This window comes from Adiantum capillus-veneris, chromosome 4 (assembly GCF_014529385.1).
Source record: "Adiantum capillus-veneris isolate H3 chromosome 4, ASM1452938v2, whole genome shotgun sequence".
Classification (NCBI taxonomy): domain Eukaryota; kingdom Viridiplantae; phylum Streptophyta; class Polypodiopsida; order Polypodiales; family Pteridaceae; genus Adiantum; species Adiantum capillus-veneris.
The window spans coordinates 86,907,591-86,920,107 of NC_140934.1; the positions used below are offsets into that span (position 1 = coordinate 86,907,591).

Genomic DNA, 12,517 nt, shown 5'->3' on the forward strand with positions numbered 1-12,517 from the left:
GCATTAAAAGAGGTTTGTTATACAAAATACGTTTTAAGATTTTGAGGAAAAAACCTCTTGGAAGATGATATTCACTCTAGCCCCCCTATCCATGAGAGGATAAGTTTTGATGTTATTATCTCCCACATTCATTGGAATACATGGATTAAGTTTTTTGTATGCATCCTCATAGGTTGGATGACATATTGTCCTTAAAGAAAGAACACACAAGCTTTTTCTTTTGGGCTTGTAGCCCTATTTTCTCTTGAGCCTCCTTGACCATCTAATCATGTTGAGCGATTCAAATTGTCATCGAAGAGGACTCCAAACCGGGGGGGGGGGTGGTGTTTATGAATGCGGACTTATAATATAGGGAGGCTAGGTCAAAATGCATTTGGGGCATATACGCAACAAGAAATAGGAGAGAGAGGTCATAAGCACAAGATGTACCTTGTTCGCTTGCTTTGTTTGTTGGAAGCCTTACAGAGTTGGCCCTTGCTCAATGTGGTGGGGGTTAAACTCTAGTCTAGCAGGGGTTTACACAGTCGGCCCCTTGCTTAGTCTAGCGGGGTTTAACTCCACTATTCATGAGAAGCCGTGCGTCAATCTTTGAACTGTGGCCCTTCCTCCACCACTCAGGCTTACTCCATGGACATCTTGTGTTGCCTCAAGTTCCCTACCATTCCCACCCGCTTGCCATCCTGATTTACCTAATAAACCCCACCTCCTCCCCATTACTCACCGATTCAAATTTCCACATCTGACAACTCGCAAACCCGAGGCACTCACGGGCAATTCAAAATTCCTTGCCACTCAAGCTCCACCTTAGCACATTTTTGTTAGCGTGGGACTCCTCATAGGCCCAAGAGCTCAACGCAACTCACATGTCGTTTTAAGTCCATGTTTACTTTTTTGGCCTGCCATACAGCAGCCATAGCGTTTGGCCCAATTTTTGGACCAAGCACGTGGCTTAGGCTCCATTCAGACTGCACTTCACGGCCAACCAAGCACGTGACTGCTCCGTTCAGACTGCACTACACGTCACAGTTTGTTTTCCAGGCTATTCTCATTCACACTGTGACGCTTAAGAGAATAGAATTCAATATTGAAAAGGTCGGTTCAGCAAATCGAACGTGGTTGCTGTACTTCTGTCAGCAGATCGACGCTCGCCCGTCTCGCAAGGAGAAGGTTTTGTTCCGGGGGTATGAGGCTGCCCGTCTCACTGGCGGGTCCGGAAACTGTGTGCTTCTCTCTCAGCGAATACTCTTCTGCCAAGTCGACAGATCGCCCCTTCAACTCGTCGAGTTCCACGCAGTCTGAACCAAGCCTTAATTGCATTGGTTACGTATGTGGATCGATATAATTGGGTAGAGTGGCGTTGATTTTTCCTGCGCAGCCTTCTCGTCTCCAGAACGTGACCTCGTGGCGGATGCCTATGCTTGGAGCCGTCTTTGGCCCTCATTCCATGCATGGGAGTGCTTATCGCAGGCGCTACCCATGCTCCTTTTCTTCTTCGCTTATACGAAATGCCTTCTTCGGAGGTCATGCCCTTCAGAAGAACAGTTTTTCTTCTCAGATTAGGCTGTTTCGCAGCAATGGCGGTAGGTCGACCTCCCGTTGCTCCGTTGGAGAGCCTGTGCGAGTAGTCAGTGAGAAAGTAGTGGGTATCGATTTGGGTAGTACAAATTCCGCAGTTGCTGCCATGGAAGGTGGGAAGCCCACCATTGTCACTAATGCAGATGGACAACGAACTACCCCTTCTGTTGTCACCTATACGACCGTCTTGTGAGGCAAATTGGCAAGCGCCAGGCTGTGGTGAATTCCAAGAACACTTTCTTCTCTGTCAAACGATTTATTGGACGAAAGATGAGTGAAGTGGATGAAGAGTCTAAGCAGATTTCCTACATAGTCATTAGAGACACTAATGGCAATGGGAAGCTTGACTGCCCCGCAATTGGAAAACAGTTTGCAGCAGAGGAGATATCTGCGCAGGTTAGTGGTTTTTCTGCTATTTCTACATTATGTAGAGTGCATGTACATATGTGAGTGAGTACTGACAGGTATGCATGTTACCGATTATATGGTGGATATAGAATTCATTCTCTATATTTAAGTGTGTGTTCGATTTTGTGAAGGTGGATAGCTATGTTGGCAATATTGTTGAGGTCGTGATTGCACCTACTGTCAATACTAGCTGCAACTTTTATGTTCATGCCGCTTAGTTAACAAACTATATGACTTATATTCGGAAAAAAGTTACTTTTTAATCTTTGTGAGTTTGCGTGAAATCTGACTGTTATGCTTGCAAATTCAGGGTTATGAAATGTTGTTTATTTATGGTGCCAGGTGCTGAGGAAGCCTGTAGATGATCCGTCCAAGTTTCAATGTCAACAAAGCTGTAATTACAGTTCGTGCCTACTTCAATGACTCACAAAGAACTGCAACCAAGGACGCAGGCCGCATTGCATCCCTGGAAGTTCTTTGCATTGTCAACAATGAGCCAATTGCTGCATCTCTAGCTTATGGTTTTGAGAAGAAGAGCAATGAAACCATCCTTGTATTTGACCTTGGTGGAGGAACCTTCGATGTGTCTGGTATGTAACACCCGTGTGCTGGCTGTACATGGTTTACTTACTCTATTGGTGAGATTTGCTCATGTCTGTCCTTTTCTTTTTCAGTCCTGGAGGTAGGAGATGGAGTGTTCGAAGTGTTGTCCACATCAGGAGATACTCATCTTGGGTGGGATGATTTTGACAAGGTAGGAAAACTGCGGGCTTGTTTATAAGTTGAGTCAGAAGCTTCATGGTTCTTAGTTTAGTTGTCTGTTTATTTTGGTAAATCAGCGCATTGTGGACTAGCTAGCTGTCAACTTCAATAAAGAGGAAGGAATTGACCTACCTAAGGACAAGCAAGCACTTCAACGATTGACTGAGACTGTGGAGAAGCCAAAGATGGAGCTGTCGACCTTGACACAAACTAGTATCAGGTGAGCTTGTGAAGTCTATCTTGCTTCAATTATCACTGCTTATTGTTTAAGCAATGCTGGGATGAAGGGATGTGCAAAACATAACCGGTTGCGAATAATACGGTTAAGTATGTTCTCATGGTCCCTAGTTAAGTATTTTCCTTGAAACGAATCTGGTTGGTAGGATGATGTTTCCTGGTTTGTCTTCACAGCCTTCCCTTCATTACAGCGACAGCCGATGGGCCCAAACACATTGACACCAGCCTCACCCGGGCCAAATTTGAGGAACTTTGCTCAGACTTAATTGACAGGTGACTGTCCCACTTTTTTTGTAGTGTAAGTACGTTCGTCCATGATATCGCTCTTTTGTCACCCTTCGCATGTCATATTGCATTTTCCAGGTGCAGGACTCCTGTTGAAAAATGCTCTCAGGGATGCCAAACTCAGCTCTAATGATGTGAAGGAGGTGATTTTGGTAGGAGGCTCTACCAGGATTCCAGCAGTTGTGGAGTTGGTGAAAAGAATGATCGGCAAAGACCCTAATGTTACTGTCAATCCTGATGAAGTTGTTGCGCTTGGAGCTGCCGTGCATGTAGGGTTTGATTTCTGAGGGATGATGTAATCGATAAAATTTTAATGGTTAATCATTCCTGTACAGTAATTTCTTTCAAGTGTAGGTCTCTTGGAGACGGATGCAAGTATACAGTATTGCAATTTATTGGTGCTTATGTCCACCTACGTATGTGTATGTATATGTGTGTGTGTGTGAATTAGACCTTATCATTTTCTGACAATGCATCTGGAAATTTGATACTGCTTCACTGGTGCTCCTTCAAGATTTTAATATTTATCGCTTGATCTGCATTTTAGAGCTACCAAGGATTAAGCGATAAATATTAAAATCTCTCTCTTCCATTCTTTTTGAAGCAGCAGCTTGATATCCTTTCGCTCTGTCTTGTTTTCAGCACATTCTGGTGGTCGCCACTGAGGTCAATATGAGTGAGGTGCATGTGGGTGGGAGCAACAATACAAGTGCACAGAAAAAGAAGCAGGAGCTCGAAAGAGTGTCCATTGGGGAGCGGTGTCGGGGGATATGGGTTTGCGAGGTGAGCCGGGTCAGCACCGGGCTACTTGCTGTGGGAAACAAGAGAGACAAGACGCACAGCACAAGGCAACAGATCATGTCAACACTTTAAATACTTAAAACTCGACAATCGAAATGGTTTAAACTGCTAATGATTAGCCGAAGTGGAATTCGATTACAAATGGTTGCCGTTAACGGCACTGATGGAGTTAGGAGAGTTTAATGCTCTCGAATTAGATCACGACTGTAAAATTTTCGCTTATGCCCGCCATTAGAGTCTTTATAAGCCGATTAGGAGGTAAGTATCCAACAAAATCCTCTGCTTGATACCCTTGTATCTGCCAAATACAGTAGAGAGAGTTTGTCCTCTGTCCTTGCTTACTCGAGAGCGAGTCTCCTCCAGTTTACTAGAAGACCGAGAGAGATAGAGCCCTTGGCGGTTTGGATTGAGAGAGAGAGATCCTGTTTTGCTTGGATTCGATTGAAGGTCAAGAGAGAAAAAAAGCCTTGCTTAGCTGCCCCTTTTGCTTAGCTTCAATGGCAATCAAGGAGAAGCCCTTCCTTCGATGGAGTTCTGGGAGGCAAGCCCTTGCTTCGATGGAGTTCAAGGAGGCAAGCCCTTCGATGGAGAGCTCAAGGAGGCAAGGCCTTCGATGAAGAGCTAAAGGATCTTGCTTTGATGGAGATCGAGGAGCTACCTTCCTTCCCCTTTGGTTCCTCTTCTTTACCCCTCGAATACCCCCTCTTTTGCATGAAGTCCTCCTATTTATAACGTGCACCCTCCCTTGCAGTAGCACCGGGCGCTATTGACGTGGCGCGGGAATCCCTGCGATGACGTGGCACTGGTGGATTTCGAGCAGCGCCGAATTTTTCGAAACTAGTACCAAAGAGGAGCGCTATGGCGAGAGCTATAACTTTGCCTCCACGCTCGCTGCCAACCGTGCTCTCGTCACCCCTCCTCTGCGCCCTCTGCCCGCCTGCTCACGCCATCCACACCTTTTTTTTCTTGTTTTTCTTTTACACTAAAACCCTTGCTTAATTAATTGGGCGGCCATTAGCCATGCCCTTTAGGTGCGCGGCCAATTTTATTTGGGCGACCGATCTTATTGGGTTATGGCTTTCAAAGGGCACCATTTTAGGCATTCACATAGGCCAAAGCTTGCAAAGCTTTTCCATTGGGTGGCGATAATCACTGCAAGGGCACAACATTTGGCATATATGCCGACCTATGCAATGCCAAGCAGTATACGTCTTGGGTGGCCATAGCCCCCTTGGCTTCTTTTCGGCTCTTAAAGGGAACCCGTTTGGCATACATATCGGTTAAGGCATTGCAAACTCTCGGCTTCGTACTGCTCAAGCTATAGCTGTGTTGGAAATTTCCTGCTATAAGCAAACTCCAGTTAGGCTCAACATATCAACCAAACCATTACTGCATGACGTCTCGAAACTTGGTCAATGTCAAAAAAATCCCAGATAGCACTTCGACCGAGCCGACCAGGGCGGTTCAAACCCAGCCCCCGGTGATACTTAAATTGGCCATATCTTGCCAACTGAAATCTTGATCACCGATTTGAAAAGACCGACGTGCTCCACAAAGTGAGCACTTCATCTTGATGCATTCATTCCAATTCCTTCACCTCAGCTGGAGTTGCCCAATCCGGTACAGATCTGCAATCGACTTAAGCTTTAAACTGCCATAACTTCTTCACTGTAGCTCCAATCGACGAGCCGTAAAGACAGGACGGTAGAGCACTTCAAGTACTACAGTTCTAGATCATAATCTCTCATCTGTGTTCACTGCAACCATACTCATTTTTGGCATCATTGAGGCATCTGTTGGTCCTTCTAAGCCGCATCTGGCATACATTAATCATTAAGCTTGGCCTGTTATCAAGCCCTGATCACTGCTCACTTAATGTGTAGGATTCAAAGAAGCTTAGCTTGCATTTCTCTGCTCTTTTTCTTATCATGGAAGCGGAGTTGCACGACAGCGGCAGTACGTTCCACCAACAAGCTGCATAATGTGAGGCAGATGTGACCTACGCAACAAGCAGCACGCGCAGATGTTGAAGATAAGAAACACCTGGAAGTTGAAAACGGAGCTTTGTAGCAACAAGCTACAAGCGGGCCTGCACTCTCAGCACTCCCTCCCCCTCGTGACTCATTAGAGTCCGTCTCTGCTTGCCTTATGGGCATCTTTTCTGTTTTTACTTCTGTTTAAGTTTTCTGTTGCTTTCCTGCATCTTTTTCTGGTTCTCCAAGAGAAGGGTGGTCTCATCAAGAAAGCAAGTGAGCTCTCCATTCTGTGTGGATCAAAAGTCGACATCATTGACGACTCCCAGGCCGGCAAAGCCTTCTCCTTCAGTCACCCATGCATCGACTATGTCATCGACAAGACCCTCAAGCGGCCTGTTTCCTTTGACTCTGACAAAATCAAAGCAATACGCAGGCTTCAGAATGAACATAATGCTCTCTTGCAAGAGATTGAGGTCGAGAAAGAGCATAGGCACGCCTTGCGAAAGCAAATGGCTTTGGATGAACTCAATCGGATACATTGTTGGTCACAGAACTGGTGGGAAGTGCCGTTTCATGCCATGGGCATGGTTGAGCTTAAGCAGCATCAGAGCGACTTGAGACTTTCTATGGCCTTATTATAGATAGAGCCCAATACTTGCAATATGTGTTCAGCTTGGATTTTCTATGATGCAGCAATATCATGATATGTTGATTGGTAGGAAACATGCATTAGCTGCTAGTCTTATGCTCAAACAATATATCTTTTTTGAAGGCCATCTTCAACACAACGCACCCCCGGCTCAACAACTATATCAATACATGAATATCAATGGTGTAAGCACTTCATTTACTCCTCTCTACATTAATGATGCTTTTGCAATCAGTCTTGCTTACAACGATAGATGTGTATTTGGGATTTGAAAAATGCGTGAAAATATTATGGTATTCAACTGTTAATACAACATGGTATATCTGTTGTTAAATTACTCCATCGGGCCATGATGTACATACAAACAATGGAACCAGCTTGAGCCAGATTTTTGTCTCCGCTAATTTGTTCTTGCGAAGAAGAATTGCTTTAATCTTTCGCTTATGTTTATTGCTTTTCGGGAACATTTCTCTGAACAATATACCTTGTTCAGAGAGTTGTTCCCTATACTGGATTCATCACTTGGCATTGCACAAAGGTTTGCATTTTTTGCATTCTTCTGCTATATTTGTGTTTGTGGAAAGTGCCAAAAACAAAGGCATGCCATTGAAGGTGATTGTGGAGCTCTTTGCTATGCCTCCTACTGAGAAGGAGAAGCTGACAGCAGTCGATTATGATGAATTGGCAAAGGAAGGTGAAGTCTGAGTGAGCTGATTGCCAGCAATGGCAAGTAAACTTTTGGTGGTGATAAAGCCTGGTATTGCTGTCCAAGGGAATGAAGTAAAAGATGTAAGCTGAGGGCTTGCTCAGCTTACACCGTCCTGGCGGGATTCTTCAATTGATCATCAAGAGCGGCGACAACATTGGCTTCAATTTTTTTGATAAGGAAGACCTTGTGTACCCAATAATTTTGCTAATATCTTGCAGGGTGTGGGTATGCTAGAGATAAGAAGAGCATGCTCCATATGTGAATGGAGTGTGACTCTATATCTTTGTAGACCTTCCAGCGATCCTTATTGCAGGTCTTGGGTTCCTTGAGATCCCCTGCACACTGCCCAGAATGACATACATTTGATAGGTCAATCGTTGCTTGGGTTGTTGCTAATGTTGGACCTAGAGGCTCATGGATCTTTTAGGGTCTTTCTAACCGTTTGATTCTTTCATACTTGCCTTCGTCTTTAAGAAGGATGGTATCGTTAATGGATACCCACCTCCTTGTCTGGATGCAGTTTCTCCAGAAGAGTTAAAAGTCTTCTTACCTGATAGTGCGTACCCGCTAAAATGTGATCTGTATATGTGTGTGGCAACTTATGTGCAAGTTGTGAAGTCATAACATCCAAAGTATGAATTATTGAATCGCTACTTATTGCTTACAGCATTCTACTTCTCTGTTTCTGACACTTATGTGTAAGTCTTTGCAAGGAGAAATAATCAAGCTTGAACCAGTTTGGTCTACATATAGAATTAGTGCTTACTGCTTCGTTCATTCTATTTTTCTGTTTTTGGCCACATTGCTCGCTTTTAAATGTAAAACAATCGAAGCTTCAACCAATGAGTTGGTTAGGTTCTCGTTTGGTTTCCATACATCATACATTCTCCTAAAACCGAGGGTCTCCCTCATCTCATAGAGAAAAAGGGCATTTTGTTTGGAGCTTTAGCTTTGTCTCGTGGTTGTGTAAAAGTTGTATATTCTGAGCAAGTGCCATTATGGCCATCATGATGTATGCATGCGTCTGGAATGTCGAATGAGACTTCCTCTCAGTCAAATTTGTTGAGGAGGAATGAATCATCTTCTCTATTGTCTGAAAATATCTCATTGGCATTCGGATTCGTGATTTGAATCATCAAGAAGACCAGTAAATTACACCCTTGACTGAGGATTTGGACCTATAGCTGTTTTGGTCCTCCTCCTGCAAGTCTTGCATAAGGCCCGGTTCAGATGGGGCGGCAGCAGCCAATCGCTGCCCACGTTGGCATTAACTGATTGGGCAAAAACCAAGGCTCACACTTCCGGACCCACCATTTCATGGGCGACCCCCCCCCCCCCCCCCCCTCGGAAATGCATCGCTACCGAGCACTGTTCAGCACCATTCACGGGCGAGCAGAGTAGATCTTCGATCGCAGGGCTGAGAGACGCTGCAGTTCAACCGGCACTCAGTTCGCATCACCCTGCCTCCGTCTCTTGTGAACAGGCAGGCTGGAGGAAGGTACACTGCAAGCTTGCTGCCGCTGGGTTCGTCTTAACCGGGCCTAAGGTGTGAGCATGGGTGATTGCAATTGGAGAAAGGCCTTCCCTACGCATCTTGCCAAAACAGCCCAGCGTTCCCTTGGTGCAAGCATAGTTGAATGCATTTGGAGAAGGGACTTCCCTTTGCGTGCTAAAATAGCTCGTAACCACTTCCTTGTCAGAGCTCATGTTGGGCATATCTTGTCCAATTGATGATGACATTCTAGAGATGATGACCATCAACAATTTTCTTGTCCTCCTGACCAAAGCATTGCCATATACAACCCCAAAAAATCAACACATTCCAAGTGAGTACAGTCTGGTGATGATGCCCATCAAGGACTTCTTATACTTACATGATGGTGCCACATGACCTCGTTCTGAATTCTCTCAACCATGTCAACATCTTGCAGAAGTTACAAGACTTCAATGTGAAAGCGTAAGTGTTTGAGAAGAGCTTCCTTGCCACAACCATGCTGGGCATACCTGTAATCAGCACACTCCACAGGACATTGGCAAGCATGACATCTTATGTCATACACACTCATTGGAATGTGCTCTTGGACTAGTTTATCGACAACTCTATGTCCTTGAGTTCCTACAAAAGCTGGTTGTTTCCTTCATGACAAAAACCTGCGGAATCTCTGACCTACATTTTTGATAGGTAGTGCACGGTTACCTGACTCGAGTTCCACTGCCCCTCGTAGTTCTTCATTGCAACACGTTGCCAAATCCCGATTCTATTTGTTGCAGTAGAGGAAGAGGGGAAGAAAGAGCTAGAGAGAGAACTAACGAGTTGAAAGCTACAGTGTGGGGCTACTGCAATCTATTTTAAGTGTCTTCTTCTCCCTGGATGTGATTCTTTTACCATTTGCTCATTCCCTCTCAAGAAAAGAGAAGTTTATAAAAAGAAGGATTGCATGTGTTCAGATGATCAAAATAAAATCCGAGAAAGGGAAGCTTGTGCTGTTGGTAAAACTCATCGTTGGTAATTCCAAGAGAAGTGTCTTGCACTAATTGGTGAAAATGGATTCTTTGTCTTGGGATACCATGCTATTGTATTTTAGACTGAAAATCGCATTGTTTGAAGCTATGTCCATTAACTCTCCATCTTTCATTCACAGGTTTGAGAGCTTTCAACCAGACTTAGTGATATAATCTCAAGTTCCATCAACACCTTCCCAACATCTCCAACAGTAAGGCAAAATTTACTATGGCATGCCAATGTGAAGCAAAGCTTCACTTTTCACCTTGTTTTTTTGGCTTACGTGGATTGCCTTGGAAAAGGTGTCCACCGACTTCCCCTCCCTTGATCTTGTAATAATATAGTGCTTGATCTTGTAATAATATAGTGCTGAGGATGGGAGAAGCTTTCGGAACCTCAGTACACCCGTACAACAAACTCCATATTCGCCACCAGCTATTAAAGAACCCTCAACCGCCCATCGCCACCACCACACACATCTCCACCACCACAAACCACTGATCACAAGTCTTCCAAAAGCTCGTCCTCTAGGACTAAATCTGACCAAAGGAGGGAAGAAGAAAGAGTACAGAAGGAATTAATTAGACAAGGAAGAAGAGCAATGAAATCCACCGACGGTTATGATTCTTTGAAGAAAGAGAGACAAAGAGGGCAGATTTTGCATGATGAAGAATAGAAATCACATGCATGGTCAGCATCTCGGGGAAAGATGAGGCCTTGCGAGATCCTTCTCTAAGCTGACCATTTTTGAAGTTAAGCTCCTGAACTAGCTTCATCAGATTTAGACATAACCACATCTTGCAACATTTCATGATATGTTTCTCCATGAGCTGAGCCAAAGCTTTCCAGATGTTGACAGCATGCTCTGTGATTTGAAAAAATACTAGCACATCCCCTAGTATTGGCCCAAAGGACAATCATTTACTCACCCAGCTACAATTTTTCGTCTCAAATTACACGCTGGAAAGACAACAAAACAGATGAAACACCACAAAACTGTCACCCAGCTACAATTTTTCATCTCAAATTACGCACTCGAAAGAGAACAAAACAAATGAAACACCACAAAACTGTTCCAAGACTTGTTGAACAAAAATTGACAAAAAGTTGATTTTTTGCGGTTGTATATGGCAATGCTTTGGTCAGGAGGACAAAAAAATTGTTGATGGTCATCATCTCTAGAATGTCATCAATTGGACAAGATATGACCAATGTGAGCTCTGACAAGGAAGTGGTTACGAGCTGTTTTAGCACGCAAAGGGAAGTCCCTTCTCCAAATGCATTCAACTATGCTTGCACCAAGGGAACGCTGGGCTGTTTTGGCAAGATGCAAAGGGAAGGCCTTTCTCCAATTGCAATCACCCATGCCCGGTTCAGACGAACCCAGCAACAGCAAGCTCGCAGTGTACCTTCCTCCAGCCTGCTTGTTCACAAGAGACAGAGGCAGGGTGATGCGAACTGAGTGCTGGTTGAACTGCAACGTCTCTCAGCCCTGCGATCGAAGATCTACTCTGCTCGCCCGCGAATGGTGCTGAAAAGTGCCCGGTAGCGATGAATTTCCCGGGGGGGCGGGGGGGGGGGGGGGGTCACCCATGAAATGGCGGGTCCGGAAGTGTGAGCCTTGCTTTTTGCCCAATCAGTTAATGCCAACGTGGGCAGTGATTGGTTGCTGCCGCCCCGTCTGAACCGGGCCTTATGCAAGACTTGCGGGAGGAGGACCAAAACAGCTACAGGTCCAAATCCTCAGTCAAGGGTGTAATTTACTGGTCTTCTTGATGATTCAAATCACGAATCCGAATGCCAATGAGATATTCTCAGACAATAGAGAAGATGATTCATTCCTCCTCAACAAATTTGAATGAGAGGAAGTCTCATTCGACATTCCAGACGCATGCATACATCATGATGGTCATAATGGCACTTGCTCAGAATATACAACTTTTACACAACCACGAGACAAAGCTAAAGCTCCAAACAAAATGCCCTTTTTCTCTATGAGATGAGGGAGACCCCGGGTTTTAGGAGAATGTATGATGTATGGAAACCAAACGAGAACCTAACCAACTCATTGGTTGAAGCTTCGATTGGTTTACATTTTAAACTCGAGTAGTGTGGCCAAAAACAGAAAAATAGAATGCACGAAGCAGTAAGCACTAATTCTATAAGTAGACCAAACTGGTTCAAGCTTGATTATTTCTCCTTGCAAAGACTTACACATAAGTGTCAGAAACAGAGAAGTAGAATGCTGTAAGCAATAAGTAGCGATTCAATAATTCATACTTTGGATGTTATGACTTCACAACTTGCACATAAGTTGCCACACACATATACATATCACATTTTAGCGGGTACGCACTGTCAGGTAAGAAGACTTTTAAATCTTATGGAGAAACTGCATCCAGACAAGGAGGTGGGTATCCATTAACGATACCATCCTTCTTAAAGACGAAGGCAGGTATCAAAGAATCAAACTGTTAGAAAGACCCTAAAAGATCCATGAGCCTCTAGGTCCAACTCAGCAACAACCAAAGCAACGATTGACCTATCAAATGTATGTCATTCTGGGCAGTGTGCAGGGGATGTCAAGGAACCCAAGACCTGCAATAAGGATC

General features: G+C 44.5%; 1 pseudogene; it reads left to right on the forward strand.

The window, feature by feature from the left end:
* Positions 1 to 1,033: 1,033 nt before the first annotated feature.
* Positions 1,034 to 3,738, forward strand: LOC147459552 (stromal 70 kDa heat shock-related protein, chloroplastic-like; annotated as a pseudogene).
* Positions 3,739 to 12,517: the final 8,779 nt, after the last annotated feature.